This window comes from Pipistrellus hanaki (assembly GCF_964339955.1).
Source record: "Pipistrellus hanaki genome assembly, chromosome: 14".
NCBI classification, from domain to species: Eukaryota; Metazoa; Chordata; class Mammalia; order Chiroptera; family Vespertilionidae; genus Pipistrellus; species Pipistrellus hanaki.
Window position 1 is genome coordinate 30,701,700 of NC_140516.1, and position 22,529 is coordinate 30,724,228.

A 22,529-nucleotide genomic window follows, 5' to 3' on the forward strand; every position below is an offset into this window, starting at 1 on the left:
AAGGGTTACTCTTGTGGGCTCTTAAAACAAGCCCTGTCAGCTACTATATGGGGCCTGATATTTTCCTTTTCTGCTTTGCTTATTTCCCAGCCCCATGATGTATGAAACTCAGTCTCTGAGGTCTTCAATGTTGTCTAAATGTGTTTATTGGCTGCCTGTGGCTGACATCACTGATTAGCCACCTTAACTTGCTAGACATTATTGCCTCTGCCAAGCACTGTGCCCTTTTCTGATAGATACCCCTATCTCCTGCAGCTTTCTTGACAATAAGCAGAGTCTTTGAAGTGCTAAAGTTACTTTGTATTCTCTGGAGTTTGTAATATGTATAAGTTACCCTTCATTGCATTAAAAGTGGCCAAGAATGCCTTATTCTCGGATTCAGGGTTCTATTTTTCCATGCGAGTACTGAACCAGTATTGTTCTAAAAGTTCCAGGACTTTAGCATGGAGCTCTCTGTTTTTCTTTATAGTGCCCTCCTGCCTATGTCATAAGGTTCACACGGCACAAGATTCACATGCCTTTAAGATCCATGTGGTATTTTAAGTGGGAATGGATGATATACAAAGTAAGTGGCTGGCATCATGATATTCTCAGAAGTATCATTCCCAGCAGCTACTAAAGCTTTATTACGAGGTCAACTCTGTCTGACTTCATCCTCCCTGTGAAGGAGTGCTCTCTTCAGAAATTCTATGGAGTTTCTCCTACAAATTGTCTTCTGTCCGGTGAGTCACGTCAGTCCAACAGATGTACTCAGATATATGTGAATTTTGGTAATGGGTGTAGGCTTAGGCTCAAATGAGGGACCACCATAATACCTACATCAATATGAAACTGCTTCCCAGAATATGAGTTGAGGGGGGAAAAGGGAGGATTGAGATGGTAAACCAGCAGGAACCCTATAGGCTGACTCTTCTTAGCCTTCCTCTATGCATCATGCACAGAGTTTGGACTAGCTGCATCTCTAAATATGTATCTTACTTGAACATATGCAGAAAAATCTCCACCTGGAGAAAAAGTTCTAAATTCAGGAGAATGATTTACCCGGAATACTTGCCTATTGAAAACAAACCTGGGAGAGCTATTGGAAGGTATAAATTCTCAGGAGCCAAGAGTCTATGTGAACACTAGTTTATACTAATTTAGACATTTCTGGTATTTTCACTTTTCCTTTTATCCCCTCTTCTTCACATCTCCGCCCCTGCCCCCTCACCCCCAATCAAAGTCTTTGCTGGTCTTCTTGTTCTCCCTCATAAAGAATCGTATTTATTTCCTATCTGTCTGTATTGTCTTTTTCAGGTCTTGCTGGAAAATGTGCTTAAAATATTTTCTGTCCAAAGCAAGTCATCCAGTTCCCCGGTTAGTCTTTTCCCATGGTTATTCTATTTCCTTGTCCCAACTTTCAAAGATATTGCCTTTTAGGGAATTCACTGCATGGTGTTGAAGGAAGGTGGAAGCAATGTAGTGGGAAGGCTCGGAATAATCGTGTTTAATATTTTAACCCTGTTTTGTCTCAGGTTTGTGTGTCTTGAAATATTGGAACTTTATCCTGTAGATAACAGGGAATTACTGGAGGATTTCGAGAAATGTGTTATGAAATTCAGTCTACCCATGAGAAGTAATAAGGATTAATGAAAGAGGACATCAAGGCAGTTGTGATTATTAGAGAAAAAAAAACAGAAAAACTGGGTGACAGATTAAAAAAATAAATGAGGTTTTCAGTGAAGGATGTATGTGTCAGTAATAGAAACGCAGCTAACAGAACTGGCAGCAAATAATTTAGGAGAGAATAAAATGTACTAAGTTTGTGATAAAACACATTTCAGATAATGGTGTTTGAGGTAGCTAATGAGACAGAACTGGATCTTAGGGAAGTTATAAACATAAGTACAGATAAAAAGAGTTAAAATTGTGGCACAGGGCCATATTAGCAAAGAAAAGAACAGAGCGATCCGAACACCACGAACTAAATAAACCCTGGGAACACCCACAACACCAGAATGGAAAGTGAAATAGATTCAGATTTTAGCCAGTAAGTGGACATTAAAGGGCGACCTCTACCATAAGTCTTGTTAGATGGTGTTACCAAGAGACAGCGACTGTTGCTTCACTTTTGCCCTGTGGAGTAAATGCTCAAACGAGCTCTGGCAGGCTCAGCTCACTGGCTGGTCCTATACCAGAACATCACCCTAATGGTGTCTTTGAAGACTCATCTGCTAATGAGGACTTTTGTACACTTCATTAACTACACTTCCCTAAAATGAGGCCAATCCACCCTTGCCTTGGTCTGAAGCAATGTTGTAGTGTGATTCAAAGTATTCATCGATACATGAAAAATGTGCAGGATAGGACAGGCCGTGCCTGAAATATAGAGGTTAATAAACATCTGGTGAAAGAATAAATGCGTGATTGAAGGTGCAAAACTTGAATTCTGCACAAACCAGCTACAGAAATTGAAATACAAAATAAGAATGGTAAATGGCAGTGATATTGAAGTTGGCAAATAGGTACAACAATAGAGATTCAGTAGTGTAGATTTTTCCAAGTGAAACCATCTGAACCAATAAAGATCTAGCCAGCCTGGTGTTGAGTATCCATGATACAAGAAACCTATGCCTCTACAAAAAATAAAGATTAAATACAAGCCAATGATGCTATTCTACAATTTTAAAACCAAGTTTTGAACTAGAGAATTTTCAGCATGTATTATAACGTAGAAAGTACCAGGCAATCATCCCTTTAGGCTCAGCACTGGGCAGGCCTTATAAGGGTATTGATTAGCTTCAGTTTTAAGCTCTGGAAAATCTATAGAGGATTTGGAAATAATTCCAAATAGACTGATTAAAAAGATTGAAAAATTAAAAAATGATAAGAAAATTGGCCCCCAAAAAGAAAGACAAAGAAATGTGGTTTATTTGTCTAGCCAGTTACGGTTCAGTGGTTGAGCTTTGACCTATGAACCTGGAGGTCACGGTTCAATTCCCAATTAGGGCACATGCACAGGTTGTGGGCTTGACCCCCAGTAGGGGGGGGGGGGGCATGCAAGAAGCAACTGATCAATGATTTTCTCTCATCGTTGATGCTTCTATCTCTTTTTCTCCTTTCCTCTCTGAAATTTAGAAAGAATAATAATAAAAAGTGTAGTTTATTTACCTTAAAAAAGAGAAGGCTGATAAGCAAATAACAGTGTTCAAATATGTTGCCAATGTTGCAAGCAGCTGTTCTGCTTCCCTGCAGGCAGGGCAATGGAAAATAAGTTTCCATAGTGGAAGCAGCAAGGTGGGCTGCAACACTGGTATCCCCCCAAAGAACTTCCCGCCCACAGGGGCTGGAGTGTAATGTTTGATAGGAGGATAAAAGGCAGCTGCATTTCTCTGTCTGTACCTTCCTTCACATGAGTGAGTACGCAGCTATATATCTAAACAGCCGTCCAGGGGAGAGGAAGAAATTCTATAAACAAAGAAATCCTTTTCTATCTCTACAGTTTCTAACACATACATTTATACATCCATCAAGAGATGTGAGAAGAAACTTTCAAAAGAAACATTTTTCTTAAGGTTTGTAAAAGGGTGAATTCTGAACCTTAAATCATAAAAGTATTTCTATTGATTCAGGTCTGATTTGCACATGTTCCATTATGCCATTCAGAAAATAACTTTATTCAGTTATCTATTGATATATCCCCAGCCAAGTGTAAAAGGACACTCCTATTTTCCGTTATTCCACAAAACTAAACATTTACAGGACTTTTGAAGAAGTTACAAGTTTCCCGAAAGAATTAGTCAAATGTCAGTGTAAGCCTATAAAGCAAAATGATTAGATGGTGGCATTTTTATTATTGACCTATTCCAATTCTTTTTTTCTTTAGAAGTAAGGGGTCACTTTATATCAGCTTCCAAGCTCAGGGACTTTTGGCTAGAGTCCATCCTTTCCTTTGAGTGCAGAAAATTACAAAGAGCACAAGGAAAGATGACTCTCTCCCATTTCTTTCTTGGATTCCAAAATATCGGACTCATGAATCATTGTAGTTTTTTGGTCATAAACTCAGTTTTAAAAGAAGCCAAGGAAAGTAACCTAAGATCAGTAGTTTCCTTGATCCACAGGGATATGTTCCAAGACCCTCAGTGGATGCCAGGAACAGCAAATAGATTTTTTCCTATACCCGCATACCTATGATAAAGTTTAATTTATAAATTGGGAAAAGTTAAGAATCAACAATAACAAATAATAGAATTATAGCAATACACTATAATAAATATTATGTAAATGTGGTCTCTCTCTGATAACTAAATGGCTACTAAGTAACACATTTTTAATACAATATTGGCCCTACATATAAACTTGTGCCAAATACTAGCTGTAGCTAATCTTTCAGTATATTTTAAGTTCTAAAATTCCTTGCCCTAGGCCCGTGGTCAGCAAACTGCAGCTTGCAAGCCACATGCGGCTCTTTGACCCCTTGAATATGGCTCTTTCACAAAATACCACCGCCTGGGCCAGTCTGTTTTGAAGAAGTGGCATTAGAAGAAGTTTAAGTTTAAAAAATTTGGCTCTCAAAAGAAATTTCAATCGTTGTACTGTTGATATTTGGCTCTGTTGACTAATGAGTTTGCCTACCATTGCCCTAGACCAAAAGCAGATCACACTGCAGTTTATTTCCCTCATCTGACAACCCAGTTGGGACATCTAAACTCTACATGAGAAGTATAGCAAAAAGAAACTTTACTTGTCTAAGTCCCCTGGGGAGCAAAATATGTTGTTGTTGTTGTTGTTGTTGTCCTTTTATTGTTTAAGAGATACTTGGACCAAATATTTAATTTCTTTCATTCACCCTATCCCATAAAAAATCCTGCTGCTCATCCCTGATATGAAATTTATTCCACAGAACACAAGGATCCTGTACACCTCCTCATTTCCTAATACAATGAACTTCCTTCACATTTATAAAGGCCCCAGGAAAGCCCTCAATAACTGCATATAGAGCACCTAACTAACAAAATAGTTCTGATGGCTGAACCTGTAGCAATGCAGAAGAGCATTCAAAGTTAAGGGAAGATTATTTTCTCTAAACAGGTTTTCAGCAGGCCTCGTTTTTATCTTTTATTTTATTTACTTTTGTTGTTGTTGGTGACACAGAACTGTATTCACAAACAATGAACACATTGTTTGCAATCATAGCTTAGATGTGCAGATATCTACATCTCTATCTCTGTCTCTGTCTCTATCTTATCTCTAACTCTATCTCTATCTACAATATATCGCTATATACATACATACATGAGAACAGTTAGTGGTATTCAAACTGATCCTGCAGTGAAGGAAGTGATTTCCAGACTTCTAGATCACTATATCTTACTAAAGTAGATATTCAGGCTTGTTATTAAGGCCTTACAAATAAATTTTCACCCACAAAGAAGAAGAATGCAAGTCAAGAATAGCACTTTTCATTTATTTGACTAGAGTGCTGCTGTGGGTTACAGCTAGTTTAGTAAAAACATTATATGGTCTGGTACATTTCTGTATTCATTTGCAATATTAGATAACAGTTTAAGCAGACACTAGTGATAATACAAATATGCATTAGTTGTGCAGGTCTCCTTAGACCCTTAAGAAATCACTATATGACTTTCTCTAAAAATCCTGGCTCAGTGCCCACAGGAGCCAATCAAGATTTGTGGGGTGCATCTTAGCCCTTGTTTAAATTGTTTAAATCTACTTCATCTTCACAATCTTGCAATGAATGATAGCACCTCAACTATGGCCAATGAAAATCAAGTAGGCCTATTGATTACTTTAATCAGATCAAAGCAATAGAACTGTGATGCAGCAACTGCAACCATGAGCAAAATATATCACATCCTTAACTACCAAATTTAGAACTCTTCTTAGAATTAGTATATGTAAAAATTCAATAATACAGTCCCTCTCTTCCCAAATGATAAAGAAGTGATGAACTTCCATTTAAACACAAAGAATTGGGCATTTTTTTTCCTGCTCCCTTATTATTTCCCAGTAAAATGACAGTAGACACATAAAAAGTGAATAAACACAAAACTTGAAAACAAGAGTAGACAAGGCACTGCAACACACTTTTAAAAGCTATGTAGTAGATGGATAAAGGATAATTGCTTGAGCTCATTAGAGATGGCTGAATTCTAAGTTTGCAAAGGATGTAAGCCCTGGGAAGCCAGCTTCCAGAAATCTAGCAGCCAGACCTTTATTTTATTTTTTATTTTTTAATATATTTTATTGATTTTTTTTTGCCCCCCTCCCTTCCTCCCACACATCCCCTCCCTCCCCAGAGTTTTGTGTCCATTGGTTGTACTTATATGCATGTATAAAAGTCCTTCGGTTGATCTATTATCTCCCCCAGATCTTCCTCTCCTCCCCGCTGTAATTTGACAGTCTACTTGTAGATATACTGTCTCTATATCTATCTTTTGGTTCATCAGTTTATAATGCTCTTTATTATCCATAAATGAGTGAGGTCATGTGGTGTTTCTCTTTCATTGATTGGCTTATTTCACTCAGCATGATGTTCTCCAATTCCATCCAGGTTGCTGCAAATGATGAGAATTCCTTCTTTTTTATGGCAGCTTAGTATTCCATTGTGTAGATGTACCATAGTTTTTGGATCCAATCATCTGCTGACCGGCACCTAGGCTGTTTCCAAATTCTGGCTATTGTAGATTGTGCTGCTATAAACATAGGGGTGCATATATCCTTTCTGATTGGTGTTTCTAGTTTCTTGGGATATATTCCTAGAAGTGGGATTACTGGGTCAAATGGGAGTTCCATTTTCAGTTTTTTGAGGAAACTCCACACTGTTCTCCACAGTGGTTGCACCAGTCTGCATTCCCACCAGCAGTGCACGAGGGTTCCTTTTTCTCCGCAACCTCGCCAACACTTGTCGTTTGTTGATTTGTTGATGTTGGCCATTCTGACAGGTGTGAGATGGTACCGCATTGTTGTTTTGATTTGCATCTCTTGGACAATTAGTGACTTTGAGCATGTTTTCATGTGCCTTTTGGCCTTCCTTCTGTCTTCTTTTGAAAATGTTCTATTTAGGTCCATTGCCCATTTTTTAATTGGATTATTTATCTTCCTTTTATTTAGTTGTATAAGCTGTTTGTAGATGTTGGAGATTAAACCTTTATCAGTGGTATCATTTGCAAATATGTTCTCCCACACTGTGGGCTTTCTTGTTGTTTTGTTGATGGTTTCTTTTGCTGTAAAAAAGCTTTTTATTTTGATGTAGTCCCATTTGTTTATTTTCTCTTTAGCTTCCATCGCCCTAGGGGTAGTATCAGTGAAGAAGTTCTTTTGGCATACGTCTGAGATTTTGTTGCCTGTGGATGCTTCTAGTATTTTTATGGTTTCCCGTCTGATGTTTAAGTCCTGTATCCATTTTGAGTTTATTTTTGTGAATGGTGTAAGTTGGTGATCTAGTTTCATTCTTTTGCATGTGTCTGTCCAATTTTCCCAACACCATTTATTGAAGAAACTGTCTTGACTCCATTGTATATTCGTGCCTCCTTTGTCAAATATTAATTGAGCATAGTGATTTGGGTTGATATCTGGGTTCTCAATTTGATTCCATTGATCTATATGTCTGTTCTTGTGCCAGTACCAGGCTGTTTTGAGAACAGTGGCTTTGTAATATAGTTTGAAGTCTGGTATTGAGATCCCTCCTACTTTACTCTTCTTTCTCAGGATTGCTGTGGCTATTCGGGGTCTTTTATTGTTCCAAATGAACTTTTGGAGAGTTCTTTCTAAGTCGGTGAAATATGTTGTTGGTATTTTAATGGGGAGTGCATTGAACCTATAGATTGCTTTAGGAAGTATGAACATTTTGATGATGTTGATCCTACCAATCCATGAACATGGTATGTTCTTCCATCTCCTTACATCTTCCTCTATCTCTTTTTTCAGTGTCGTGTAGTTTTCCGCATATAGGTCCTTTACTTCCTTAGTTAAATTTATTCCTAGGTATCTTAATTTTTTTTGGTGCGATGGTAAATGGAATTGCTTTTTTAGTCTCTGTTTCTGCAGTTTTTCTGTTGGTGTATAGAAAAGCCATGGATTTCTTGGCATTAATTTTGTATCCTGCTACATTGCCAAATTCATTTATTAAGTCAATTAGTTTTTTAATGGAGTCTTTTGGGTTTTTTATGTACAATATCATGTCATCTGCAAATAAGGATAACTTTACTTCTTCTTTTCCAATTTGGATGCCTTTTATTTCCTCCTCTTGTCTAATTGCAATGGCTAGTACTTCCAGTACTATGTCAAACAGGAGTGGCGAGAGTGGGCATCCCTGTCTTGTTCCTGTTCTTAGAGGGAATGGTTTTAGTTTTTGCCCATTGAGTATAATGTTGGCTGTGGGTTAATCATATATAGCTTTTATTATGTTGAGGTATGATCCTTGTACTCCCACCTTAAGAGTTTTGATCAGAAAAGGGTGTTGGATTTTATCGAATGCTTTTTCTGCATCAATTGATATGACTATATGATTTTTATCTTTCAATTTGTTTACGTGATGTATCACGTTTATTGATTTGTGGATATTGTACCATCTTTGCATTCCTGGAATAAATCCTGTTTGGTCGTGGTGTATGATCTTTGTGATGTTCTTCTGGACTCGATTTGCGAGAATTTTGTTGAGGATTTTGGAATCTATGTTCATGAGGGATATTGGCCTGTAATTCTCTTTCATTGAGTTGTCTTTATCTGGTTTTGGTATTAGGGTGATGCTGGCTTCATAGAAGGAATTTGGAAGTGTTCCTTCCTCTTGGATTTTTTGGAATAGTCTGAGGAGGATAGTTTTTAGTTCTTCCTTGAATGTTTGGTAAAACTCTCCTGTGAAGCCATCTGGCCCTGGGCTTTTGTTTGCTGGAAGCTTTTTGATGACTGTTTCAATTTCTTCCCAAGTCACTGGTTTATTGAGATTTTTAGATTCTTCCTGATTGAGTTTTGGAAGATTATATTTTTCTAGGAATATGTCCATTTCCTCCAGGTTGTTCAGTTTGTTGGAGTAGAGTTGTTCATAGTATTTTGTAACAGTCCGTTGTATTTCGGCGGGGTCTGTTGTTATTTCACCTCTTTCATTTCTGATTTTGTTTATTTGGGTCCTCTCTCTTTGTTTCTTGGTTAGTCTGGCTAGAGGTCCATCTATCTTGTTTATCCTTTCAAAGAACCAGCTCTTGGTTTTGTTGATCTTATGTATTGTTTCTTTGGTCTCTATGTCGTTTATCTGTGCTCTGATTTTTGTTATTTCCTTCCTTCTACTTACAGTGGGCTTTTCTTGTTGTTCTTTTTCTAACTCTTTGAGTTGTAGAGTTAGATCATTTGTTACACTTTTTTCTAGTTTTTTGCAATAGGCTTGTAAGGATATGAACTTCCCTCTCAAAACTGCTTTTGCTGTGTCCCATAGATTTTGGATTGTTGTGTTTCATTGTCATTTGTTTCCAGGATGTTTTTAATTTCATCCTTGATTTCTCTGGTAACCCAGTCCTTGTTTAATAGCATGCTGTTTAGTCTCCATGTGTTTGATTTCTTTGGATTATTTTTATTGTAGTTAATTTCCAGTTTTATGCCATTATGGTCTGAGAAGATGCTTGATATGATTTCTATCTTCTTGAATTTGAAGAGACTTTGCCTATGTCCCAAAATGTGGTCTATCTTTGAGAATGTCCCATGTGCATTTGAGAAGAATGTATATTCTGTGGCTTTGGGGTGGAATGTTCTGAAGATGTCAATTAATTCCATCTGGTCTAGTGAGTCATTTAGGATTGATATTTCTTTGCTGATTTTTTGTTTAGATGATTTGTCAAAGGGTGACAGTGGGGTATTAAAATCTCCTACTATGATTGTATTGCTGTTAATCTCTCCCTTAATGTCCTCCAGCAGTTTTTTTATGTATTTGGGTGCTCCCGTATTGGGTGCATATATATTTACCAGGGTTATTTCTTCTTGTTTGATTGCTCCCTTTAGTATTATGAAGTGGCCTTCATTGTCTCTTGTTATGTCCTTCACTCTGAGATCTAATTTGTCAGATATAAGTATTGCTACTTTTCATTTCCATTTGCCTGGAAAACCTTTTTCCATCCCTTCACCCTCAGTCTGTGTGCATCTCTTTTTCTGAGGTGGGTTTCTTGTAGACAACAGATGTATGGGTCTTGTTTTCTTATCCAATCTGTTACCCTATGTCTTTTGATTGGAGCATTTAAACCATTTACATTTAATGTTATTAATGATAGGTACTCATTTGATGCCATTTTTATTCTATACCCCTGTGTTCCTTCTTCACTTCCTATTTCTTTATTTTTACAGTAGACCCTTTAGCATTTCTTGCATTGCTGGTTTGGTGGAGATAAATTCCTTTAGTCTTTTTTTGTCTGTGAAGCTCCTGATTTCCCCTTCAATTTTGATTGATAGTCTTGCTGGGTACAGTATTCTTGGATTCAGACCCTTTCTTTGCATGACTTTGTATATTTCATCCCATTCCCTTCTGGCCTGATAAGTTTCTGTTGAGAAATCAGTTGTTAGTCTGATGGGGGTTCCTTTATATGTAACTTTCTGTCTCTCTCTGGCTGCTTTTAAGATTCTAACTTTGTCATTGGTGTTTGCCAATTTAATTATAATATGTCTTGGCGTCGGTCTTCTGGGATCCATTTTGCTTGGGACTCTGCGAGCATCTTAGATTTGTGTGGGTTTTTTCTTCTCTATCTCAGGAAAATTTTCTGTCATTATTTCTTGAAATACGTTTTCCATGTCTACCTCGGTTTTCTTTCCTTCCGGAACCCCTATTATTCGAATATTGTTTTGTTTTGCATTGTCCCAAAGCTCCCATAGGCTCTCCTCCTGCTTTTTAATTTTTTTTTCTAGAAGCTGCTCTAATTGGGTATTTTTTTCCATCTTGTCTTCTAGCTCACTGATGCGATCCTCTGCTTCTTCTAGTCTGCTCTTGATGCTTTCTATTGAGTTCTTCATAGTAGCGATGTCATTTTTCATTTCATCTTGAGTCTTCTTCATTTCCTCTTGGGTTTTTTTTTCATTTCCTCTTGGGTCTTACTCATATTGTCAAATTTGTCTTCCATTCTTTTTAGCCATCTTAAGATCGTTACTCTGAATTCTTGGTCTGGTAGGTTGCTTGCCTCTATATCGTTTACTTCCTTTTCTGGTGAAGCCTGCTTTTCTTTCATATGCGGGCTGTTTTTTGGTCTCCCCATGATCTAGGATGTCTGGTTGTGTAGTTCTCTCTCTCCTGCTTTGATTTAAAGGCACAAAATACAACACAACCAGGTACAACACACAAGGCACTGAATAGAAATGTGTTTGCGATATTAATAACCACCAATAAGGGTGACTAGAACCCAGCTAACAAAAACATACAATCAAACAAAAAGCATAGGCAAATCAATCTTATAAAAGAAAAGCATACAACTTCAGTAAAGTTAACATTCAACATACAACTTCAAAGAGTTAGAGAGAAAGACTGTTTTGTTTTTTTTGTTTTGTTTTGTTTTTAGGACAACTGCGAGAGAGGTGTGAATGGGTTTGGAGCAGGTAGTTGGAAATTAGATATATACAAGTAGGGTGAAATTTTAGGAGGGGCTAGACAGAAGGAATGGGGGAAATCTAGAGCAGGAAAGGGTTAAGATAAACAGGGTATCAAAGGAAAAGATTGGAAAGAGGGTGAAGGCATAAAGGTAGGGTTAAGATAGAATAAAGCGTTGGAGAAAGAAGGATAAAGACTGTAGAACAGTAATCCTGAAATTAAATATATATATATATATATATATATATATATATATATATATAATCAAATGAAATAAAAATAATAAAAATAAACAAAAGAAAATAAAATGAAAAAGGTAAATTAGTAGTAGTAATAATATTGATTACATATACAATGTAATAATTATCAAGATAAAATCAAGTGAGGAAAAAGAAAAAAAATAGTTTCTTGAGTAAACGTTGCAAATAATGAAAACAAAAATAAAAAAAAATTTAAAAATTCAAAAAAATAATAATAAAATTTTAAAAATTTAATTAAAATTTGCAGTAATGAAGGTCATTCGCTTCCTCTATTGTTATGATCCAGTCCTGATTTTTAGGCAGGTTTTGCTTTGTTTTTATTACACTAGAGTCAATTTGTGAATTAGCCTCTGGGGGCAGTGTTTCTAGGTTGACTTCCAGACTCTAGAGCAGAGGTTCCCAAACTTGTTTGTGCCGTAGACCCCTTGCCATGTTGTTCGGTTTTGGGTAGACCCCCTACTTACCTGATATTGATTTTTTTTGTAAATTTCTAACTGTAGTGAAGTTTAGTGTTAAAATTTAATAAAAAATAATGTACCTATTTTTCTCCGGCATTCTCAAACAAAATAACACTGATTCACTATAATTTGTATGATAAACTACCAGTTTATATTTTTTTAAATATTTTCTCAGCACTTTCCTATTCAAGATTCAGGAAACGAATGAACGTATTTTTCTCACATTCATATTTATAGAGTGACGAATTGAACAAGTCGGTACAAGTTCGCGAAGCTTTGAGACAAAAATTGGCAAGAATGTTTACTGTGCGTATGCTTGTAACAAGATGATACTGGTATATCATTATGTGCAGGTTTTTATCCTACAACTTACACAATTTTATAAACATATATAATAAATTTTTTACTTCATAGGTACTTTTATAAATAATTTATATGTTTTTATATTATAAGATAATATGATGTAAGTAAATAGGTACTATCAGTGTATGTTGAGATCCACTATCGTGGACCCCCATTTTCATTTCATGGACCCCCAAATTTTTTTTTCGCTGACGTAGACCCCTTGCAGGTTGTCAGAGACCCCTGGGGGTCGATATAGACCACTTTGGGAATCACTGCTCTAGAGCCTCTCCAGCTTTTTTTTTTTTTTTTTTTTTTTTTTTTTTCCGTCCTCTCTGAAGCTCGAACTACGGAGGGGGGGAGGGGGCAGGTCCGAGCAACTGCAATCTCCCGCAAATCCCTCCGAGCCGGATCCAAATGTGTTGCTCTTTAGATATCTCCCCTGTTAGGAGCCCCGTCCACTTTCAAGGGTGACAACCACCCAACAGCGGGGGCGTCTACTTGTAGTCACCGCCCTTGTCCTCCAGCTTCCGTGAGCGCAAGCGCTCTCCACCCTCTCCCCGCGAAATCTGACCTTTTCGCTGAGCAGTGGGGCAATCCTGTGAGGGCAGGTGTTCGCGCCGCCTGGGATCCGCGTTCTGGGGGTCACAGATGCTTGGTGGTCGCTGCGGCTGTGGATATTCAGGCCTCCGACACGATCCTATCTTCCTCTCAAGGTGGCGAGGTTTCCCCGTCCAAGCCGGTAGGTCGCTCCGGGCAGGGACACAGCCCGCGTGGGTGCTTCCCTGTGAGGGGTACCTCCGTCAGCGGCCCCCCAGCAGTTTCTTCTGGTGTTCGCTGTCTCCAAGCTTGCCGATAAACACTCACAGCACAAGACCCTCAGTTGCTCTCTCTTTCTGCTTCGGGAGAGGGCTCAGAATCCGCCCATCTATTCTTCCGCCATCTTACCTGCCTCAAATTTTTTCTATGTACAAGACATTTCCATAGATTCATGAAAGAGTCCAAAAAAAAAAAAAAAGCATAATTCTTGCCTTGTAAGAAACTTAAAACCTGGTAGGACAGATATGTACTCAAAAACTCAGATCATAGTTAATAATATACAAAACTTAAGGATAAAGTGTTAGGTAATCACATGGGTTTTGCAGGTTGTTTACTGATTACAGCATCAATAGTAATCTATTGAAAAAGAAATTGTAGATTTTGAAAAATCTGCACAATTACAGAAAATCAGTGAAAATAGAGGTGGGAAAGAACCAATAAAATCAAATGCAAAGTCACTTATAAATGATGATTTGGCAGAGAGAAACCAGGTAACTAAAGACAAGATAAGTGGCTGACATGGGGCTTTTGAAATAAAATAAAATTAAAAGATTATCTACATAAAACTGAGCTTCTAGAATATTAAAAAAAAATTATGTGGCTGTTTCAAATGTCAAAGTCGATGTGACTGAAATATTTTATCTTATAATTGTCAGAAAATTATGCTAAGAACTCAATAAATACTTTAATTGTTTTTTGTACATTCAGGGAATTAGCACATAATCTCTACCACAACCTAAATTTTATTAATGATAAGGAAAGTAAATTTATTTTCATAATTTTTAATTTTATTTTTCAATTAAATTCCTAATCAATCCTTTTATTCATATTTACTATGAAATTTTGTTCCCTATTTAATGTCGATTCTCCTTTATTGGACTTTTCTCTAGTACCAATGATTCTTGGTTAGAAAGAACCACCAAAATTTACCAAGTATTACTTTTGGCTGAGGGTATAAGGAAGCAATACTAGGAAGTAGTCTTAAAGGATGGACTGGATCTTAACAGAAGTGATGAATCCTAGAGAAAGAAAGTGTTTAGGAAAAGATACAGAAATGGAAATGTGTAGACATGTCAAGAGAAAAAGAAATAGGTTAGTTTGATCTGAAAGATCAGTTGAAATAATATAAAAGAGGTATCTGAAGACCAAATTTTTATTGGTAGGCACTGGGGAATTCCTCAAAGTTTATATGCACAGAAGAATGAAAAGATCTGAGGCATTCTTAAGAAGATTATTTTGGGTTCAGATATGAAGATGGATTAAAGTATTGTAGATTTGACTAGTGACAGAAAGATTCCATAAGAGGTTTTGTTAAAGTAAGGGACAAGCCAATGGGGTGACACTGCACTGAACATAAAGGAACAGGTTTGGTGAGAAGAATAGATGTTGAAATTAACTTTGCAACAGTTGAATTCTGTAAGCTGCCCGAGCATAGGGTCTGAATCTTGGAAGAGAAATCAGGGCTAAAAATAATGATTTGTGATCTTCTGTACAGAATCTCTTGGGGTAAATGAAATTGCGAAGATAGAGGGCAAAAAAAAAGAAGATGGCTCAGGACAAAGCCTTGAGTGCTGCCTATATTTTAGGAGGAAGGAAGAGAACTAATTAACAAAGAAGAGAGAAAAAATGTGATCTCAGAATAACAAGCAGAGTAGTAGCCAAGGGGAAAGAGCTTCATAAAGGAGGCGATGAAATAAGGAGGATGATCAACCAAAGGACTTGTATGCATGCATATAAGCCTAACCAAAGGACACAGACAACAAGGGAGTGAGGGCATAAGGGAGGAGGGGAGGGCAATGGGAGATAGGGACACATGTAATGCTTAATCAATAAAGAAATTTAAAAATAAAAATAAGGAGGAGAAAAATTCTATATACAATGAAGAGAAGGTCACCGGGAATGGCCTTTAAGAGAATGGTTTTATCAGAGCATTAACAAAAGAGATTTAAGTTTGTTTCATGGACCTGTCCACACACTTACTTCCTTAAGCTGGAGACCTGCAGCATTATGTAATAGAGAAGCCTGGACAAGAGGTCATGAGCCCTGGCTCCCCTGAGCAGCGATGTGGTCCAGGACTGGTCATACAATGCTCTGGACATTAACACCCTCCTTTGTAAAACAGGAGATGGCAGAAACTTGGAAGAGGGGCTCACACCCAGCTGGCATGTCACACTAACTCCAATGACAAGAAATAACATTCTTTCTCCACTGAACACGATTTTGAGAGGTTATTAAAAGCATTGACATCTGAGATGGATACTAGCTTGGGTGCCTACCAGAGCTACAATAGTACTAAAAAAGTGAGTTAACCTCTAAACTGTGGTTTCCTCTTCTGTCAACTGAGGTCAATGCCAATATCTCCTTCTGGGGCTGTAGAAAAATTACATGAGGCCTGGAAAAGTATTAGTATAGTTTCTGGAACCTAAAAAAAGGCTCATTGGCTAGTATTCTTAGAGAGGAGCAAAAATTGGATAGAATCATGCAAGGAAATGATATGAAGTGTGAGGAGGATAGTGGGGTTTTTCAGGGACAGTAATAAAAAGTTAATTATCAGCTGTCAGCTCTGTCCCTTAATGGTATGGTGACTTGAGCAAGTGAACTAATTCTAAGTCTTGGGGACAGAAAAAAATTGAGGCAAAAATGGTAGACAATAAATTAAATCTGAGAAGTAGGCCCATGAATGCTAGCTATGTTGTTCAAGGTTCTTTTAAATATATATATTTGTAATATATCATTATTTAAAAGTATCAATCAAGCTCTGGCTGGGTAGCTTAGTTGGCTAAAGGTTGTAGCCAATTTGCCAAAGTTGTAGGTTCGATCCCTGATCAGGGCACATACTAGAAGCAACCAATTATTGATAAATTGGAGCAATATTTGGATAACATGAAAATTATGTGAGAGTTAAACAAAATAGCAGTTAAAAATCATAGCAGTGGTTTTTGGATATGGTTAGTGCTGAATAAATGGCTGTTGCTGTTATTTATTACTATAAATACCATACTATTACTATAGCATTCTAGGAAATAGAAGTTGAAGCAGAGAAGGAGGAGCATTAGGATACAATGTGTATAAGTAGTTATGCAGGATGAGAGGAAAGCAATGAAAAGAACAGAAATGAAACTAGCTCGACTTAAAAATAGCAGGACAGTGTAGATAACAAACTGTTAAGTTGCTATATTTAGAAAAAAAAATTATATCAACTCAATTTGGCAACTATGGTTGATCAGGCTGACCAGAAATTTTCATGTAAGTTTTTCATCAATGAAATAAAACATTAAAATATGTTGCTGATCTCCTATCTACACATCCAAGAATGTATACAACTTGCTCACCAAGGGAAATGTATGTAAGAGCACTATCCATTATAGCATCAACCGAGAAACTACCCAAATGCCCATTGACAGTGAAATGGATAACGTGTGTGGTATCTACACAATATAAAACTACACAGCAATAAGAGAAATGGTTTTAACCACACATGTCAATAAGATAATTCGGCAAAAAACAGTAAGTGAAAGAAGATAAGCACTTAAGAGCTCATACTGTGTGATACAATTTAAATGAAGCACAGAAACAGACAAAAAAGAACAACAGTGCTGATAGAAGTCAAGGTAAGCCCGGCCAGCATGGCTCAGTGGTAGCATCAACCTATGAACCAGGAGGCAATGGTTCGATTTCCAGTCAAGGCACATACCTTGATTGTGGGCTCGATCCCCCGTGTGGGGCATGCATGAGGCAAATGATAAATGATTCTCTCTCATCATTGATGTTCCTCTCTCTCTCTTTCTCTCACTCCCTCTCTGAAATCAATAAAAAAAAATATATTTAAAAATAAAAAAGAAGTCAAGGTAGTAGCTACTAGAAGAAGTCAAGGATGGGAGTGTTAGTGACTAGAAGGGTATGCAAGGAGGATTCTCAGGGTGCCATGTCTTTTATTGCTTAACAAGTGCTGGTTTATGGGTGCATGTTCAATTTGTAAAAATTCATCAAGATGTGTGCTTAATATATGTGCACTTTTCTTTATATTTCCATAAAAAGTTGTTTAAAAGGACAGGGGAAAATGGGTTGATGATGACAACTTTATAAGTGAACTCTTTCCAAATCTAAGGTCCCTGGGGGAATTTGGAGAAGAAAAGAATGATGTACTTGTTGAGACACTTGAGAATTTTAGCAGCAGAAAAACATAATTGATGTTCAGTAACAGTTAATATAGCACAATTGTGTGGAAATAAAGAATTTATATGTGATTTCAAAACAAGTCTCGGATGCAGAGAACCAGATGGGGCCTTTATTTACTCACATGTGATTCTGACTGGGAGAAAAATCTATCTTTGGAGATTAACCTGTGACTCTCACAAACAATGAAAGTGTCTGGCACGCACATAGGGAAGATTGACTCTGGGCCCAGAAGTTCACTGATTTTGAAATGGATGTGCTAAGAAAGAACTTTATTTAAAAGAGTTGACTAGAAACAGCTGCACTTTGTCGTCAGAATAAAAATCCACAAGTATTCTAAGACTTCAAAAAATATAACAAACAATGTGACCTCCTAAACCCTTAGAAGAGACATTTCTGCCATGGTGCTATTCAATCACAATTCATTTCTCCTCAAAACCTCTTGCAATGACTGTCCATAGAGATGCTTCCAGAAAAGAGTGAAGGAAGCAGAAGTGGAAAGGAATAATAAAATTTTTCTTCATTCCTAATCAAAATGGCCCTAGTGAAATCTGACCATATGTTTGAACATGTATAGTTGCAATTTATTCTTAAGAAGGCTTATGTATGAATTGAGGCATTTAAAAAAAGCAAAACAACAAGAAAACTGAGGGAGATATAGGGGATAGTCTTAGACATTATCTTGTCATCTTTTTCTAGATTTCCACATGAAGAAACCTACTTAAGAAAATGTATGTGACTGCTGACTTAGGTTACTGGGGAAGGTCTGACATCTCCTGTGGAAAATGTTTAAGGAAGAGGTTAACTAGCCATTCAAAATTATTTGGAATTAATTCTCCCCAAAAGTTGGTGGCCAAACAGGATGTCTCCCAGATATATGACTTCATTTTGTTCTCTGCTCCCACAAACAATAGAGTCTCTATTTCATGGGGTGATACATTCTGTGCCCGCCAGAACACATAAGCCCTAAACGAGAACTGTAGTTTCAAGGGATTTACACATCGTTTCTACAAAACTAAGTGAGGTAAACAGTTGATAAATTAACCAGCTAATTCAGGCAAAAATATTTCCAAATTTTGAGAGGGGAGAAAAAGGACCTTTTGAATAGTTTCCTCATATTCTAAGTAACCGGGCGAGTCTACATTGTACTTTGTGTAGATATAACTCAATGCCTTATTGAATAAATAGCACTACCTCAGAGTGAAAAGATTTTACAGTTTACAAAATGCATTCATACATAGTACTCATATATATTTCATATTGAAAATACTAAGAATTGGGAGATAAGATTTAACGATTAAGAAAACAAAGGAGAATATTAAAAATCAGCATATATTCTGATCTTACAGAGGACTGTGGAGACCATGAGTCCAAATCCATCATACTTTAATGTAAAAAAAAAGAACCCAGAGTTTAGGAATGAGAGCTTTTCCGTAGAATACAGAATCACTACGAAGATTCCTAGTTTGGTCTCTTTTCCCGAGAGCCCCACAGTCACCAGAGTACAAGCTCCCTATAGTGAGGATGCTATTTGTTTTTCCACCCATTTTCTCCAGCATCTAGTACAGCATTTGGAACCACAAAAGTTACTCAGCATAAGTGTTATAAAAATTCATCTCTTGTAGATACCCTAACTTGCTTTGTAACATGGACATATCTAACACTTTTTTAAATATCAGGTCCATAATGTTGGAGTTCATGCAATATATCCAGAAGTTAAATAATTCAAAATAAAGGTTTATAAAAATCTGCCTTTACTTTTAAATACCCACCAAGCTATTGGAATGTATCAAATGTTTTTTCATGATCTAAGTTTTCAGTATTTACATTCATTTATCCTGTCAGTAGACTTTAACCATCATCTATGAACAAAACATAGATCAAACTATAAAACCTTGTTTTCTTATTTTGTGAAGTCTTACTTTGCTAACAACACATTTTTAACATTATAAGATGTAGTTTTAAAAAATGCCCGTGGAACAACTATGCTAGGTTATGCAGGATAACTTCTAAAAAACTGTAAGATCTGCTATTTTTCCAAAAGTCAAAGACAAGCACTTCATGAGCTATAATGGAGGCTCCTGGAACAGCAACTGTTTTCAGATTCAAGGAAGTGAAAATTTTCTATAATAAGGCACTTAGTACCTATTAGACATGTGACAATAAAGTATTATATTTTTCAACAAATATGTAAGAACTAACACATCCAGACAATTGTGCTATTTCAAAAGCGATGCTGTTATACCAAAATTGTTACTATTATTATAAACATTTTAAAAAGTCCCCTTCCAGAATTGCTTTTAGAGACGGGAGCTCATTCTTTTGAATATCTGCAAGGATAGCAAAACTTTTTCTTTTGAATGTAGAAAATAGTTTTAGAAGAGTCAAAAATTATTTAGACCATGGCTAGAGAAATAGGTGTGTATCTAAAAGAATGTGTGACTAAAGCAGCAATTTGAAGAATTTTTCCAGGGTGGCTCCAAATACCCAAATCCACTCTTGGGTAATTTCAACAAAAAAAAAAAACAAAAAAAACCCACAAAACAAAACAAAACACCTAAAACTTTGTTCAAGTTTTATTTAAAATAGTTAACTAAAATTTAATTTAAAATAACTTTCCAAAAGTTCCCAAAAACCATTTGAGAATTGTGGACTAAGAACGAAATTTCCAGAGGAACTCTCTCAAGGACAACACACATTTTAAATAAATTATATCTAAGTAACTTAAAAACCAAGTCTCATTATTTTATAGGCATACCACATGCAGTTTTCTCATGTGTCATAGATTAAGCAGTGTGTATGGTATTTTGTTAGAAGCAGAATAATTTGCTCCCCTTCATCAGAAGTTGAGTTTTGGGAACTCCAGGTTGCTCCTACACTATGATCAGGAATCACATTTCTGGATAGTGTGGTCGCTCACTATAGGTCTCTCCTTACTACCTTTCTTAAGCCGTTTGAAATCAAAATTCTAGAATACTGTTTCAATAATTAAAAAAGCCAATTTTTATCAGTTGTCTTCCATGATAAGGCTGCTAACTGTGAAAACTATATGAGCATTTCCATTATATAGAGAAAATATTTACATTGTGAACAGTTTCAAAATGGAACATAAATCAATATGTAAACTGAGTTCTCTAACTCAAAGTTTTCTAAATGGCAATGAAAAATATAATACTTTTTTTTGGAAAAATAAACACGGCTCCTCAGATAACAATGGAAAAGAACAATGTGTCTGTGTACATGTCTTAACTCTTTTTCATCACGATGAAATTCTTTTGCTACATGTTGACTTTGGCGGATTCTGGCTTTTCTCAATGAAAACAGACACTTGGCCATGATCTGAAATGTAATGCTGAAACAGTATGAAACATATCCTGGAATTCCCACATATCCTTTCTCATTAGCACGTAGCATGTCATGCAAGTGACCCACTCTGACACATTCAACCCCTTTGGCCTTCAACAAGTAGCAACCAAATGAGAAGCACATGAACCTTTCTAGACTGTTCCAAGAATTAGTCTTTTTGTTTATTTATTTTATTCATTTAAATATTTTATTGAGCAGAGAGGGAGATACAAAGGTGTTTAAAACCTGGTCAAAGAGGTGAGGCAAATGCACAAGTAGAAAGAAAAGTTCTCTGAATCACAGCAGCCAAAAGAAAAGTGCTTGAGGAGATACGGTGAGATTGCCCTCAGCCTGGAAGGGTGCATGGGTGAGTGGAAAATCAGAGAAGGGGCCTAAGATTACAATAGAAGACTTCCAGTCTGGACTGTAGATGATATTCAGTATGGACTATATTTGTCTCTCCTCTTCCACTTTCCCCATCTTTGGGCTTAATTCACCAGTAGTTCCCAGAATTTTCAATATGCTTTTTCTATACTTGTTTGTAATTTTGTTTTAATGCCCTCTACAAAACCAGGTCCTTTTGGTATTTTAAGAGTTTTTTCCCTGTTGTTTGTATGTTTGTTTTGTTTTTGTTTTGTTTTTAAGGATTCTTGACCATTTGACCTTGGCATTGATGGTTTTAAGTCATTCCCATTCTAATTTGATTTTTGTGCTTTTTTGGCTGCACTATTTCGTACAGATTCCTTTATTGGAGCTTTCCAGCTTCCTCATCCTCAAAGTCATCATTGGCATCATCATTCTCATCATTAACTTTATCAGCAGCAAATTTTACTTTTTCTGTGGAATGTTCCTACTACTTCCAGGGGCAGAACGCTTTCCAGGCATATTTAGGGATTTCACATCCTCCTCCTCTTCATCTTCTGACTCCGCATCTTCCTCCACAGCTACTAAGTGCTGTCCACTAACATGTACAGGCCCTGAACCACACTTCAACCATAAGACCCCAGCTAGTGTTATTTCAAAGCCACCAAAGGAAACCATTGGCTGTACAAACATAAGTTTCCAGTGTTACTTTCATTGGACTGACTTCACAATTCCTTGCCTTTGCTTCGACAATGTACAATTCATCCTTTGCACCAGCCCTTAAGCTGACTGCTCATAAAGATAATTGGTGCTCATTTTCTTCATTATCCACCTTAAAGTGATGATCTTTGTCAGCCTTTAGTTCACAACCAAAAAGATTAGTTCTGGGGCCTCAGAGGGCTCATGTCCACATCCATTGACTCTTCCCTGGGGTGGTGGCACACACTTAATATGGGAGAGAAGGCGGACAGAGATAAAGGACTTCTGTTCCTCAGGACAGAAGTGCAAGATGAAATCACACCAGGGAAGAATTAGTCTTGAGAACACATTGTACTATTGTGCACCAGAAATTAGGAAATTAGGGCAGCAAGATTTTGTTTGTAAAAGGAAATATTCCTAACCTTTTTTTGTTTTGTTTTTTAGCTTGAGAAGACAAGTGACCCTAACAACAGCTCCTTCTTTAGCCTTGTAATTTATATCTCTATATTC

At 36.8% G+C, this 22,529-nt stretch overlaps 2 protein-coding genes and 1 pseudogene across 4 annotated transcripts in view; 1 reads left to right on the top strand and 2 right to left on the bottom strand.

Moving 5' to 3' along the window:
- RNLS (renalase, FAD dependent amine oxidase) overlaps positions 1-22,529 on the bottom strand; it is a 218,512-nt gene that overhangs the window by 173,365 nt on the left and 22,618 nt on the right. The gene's annotated exons all lie outside the window — the stretch shown is intronic.
- Positions 1-22,529, top strand: part of LIPK (lipase family member K) — a 253,310-nt gene that overhangs the window by 153,184 nt on the left and 77,597 nt on the right. The window lies entirely within an intron of this gene.
- Positions 20,940-22,237, bottom strand: LOC311632622 (nucleophosmin-like; annotated as a pseudogene). The gene has a single exon. The product of its transcript is annotated as a nucleophosmin-like (transcript).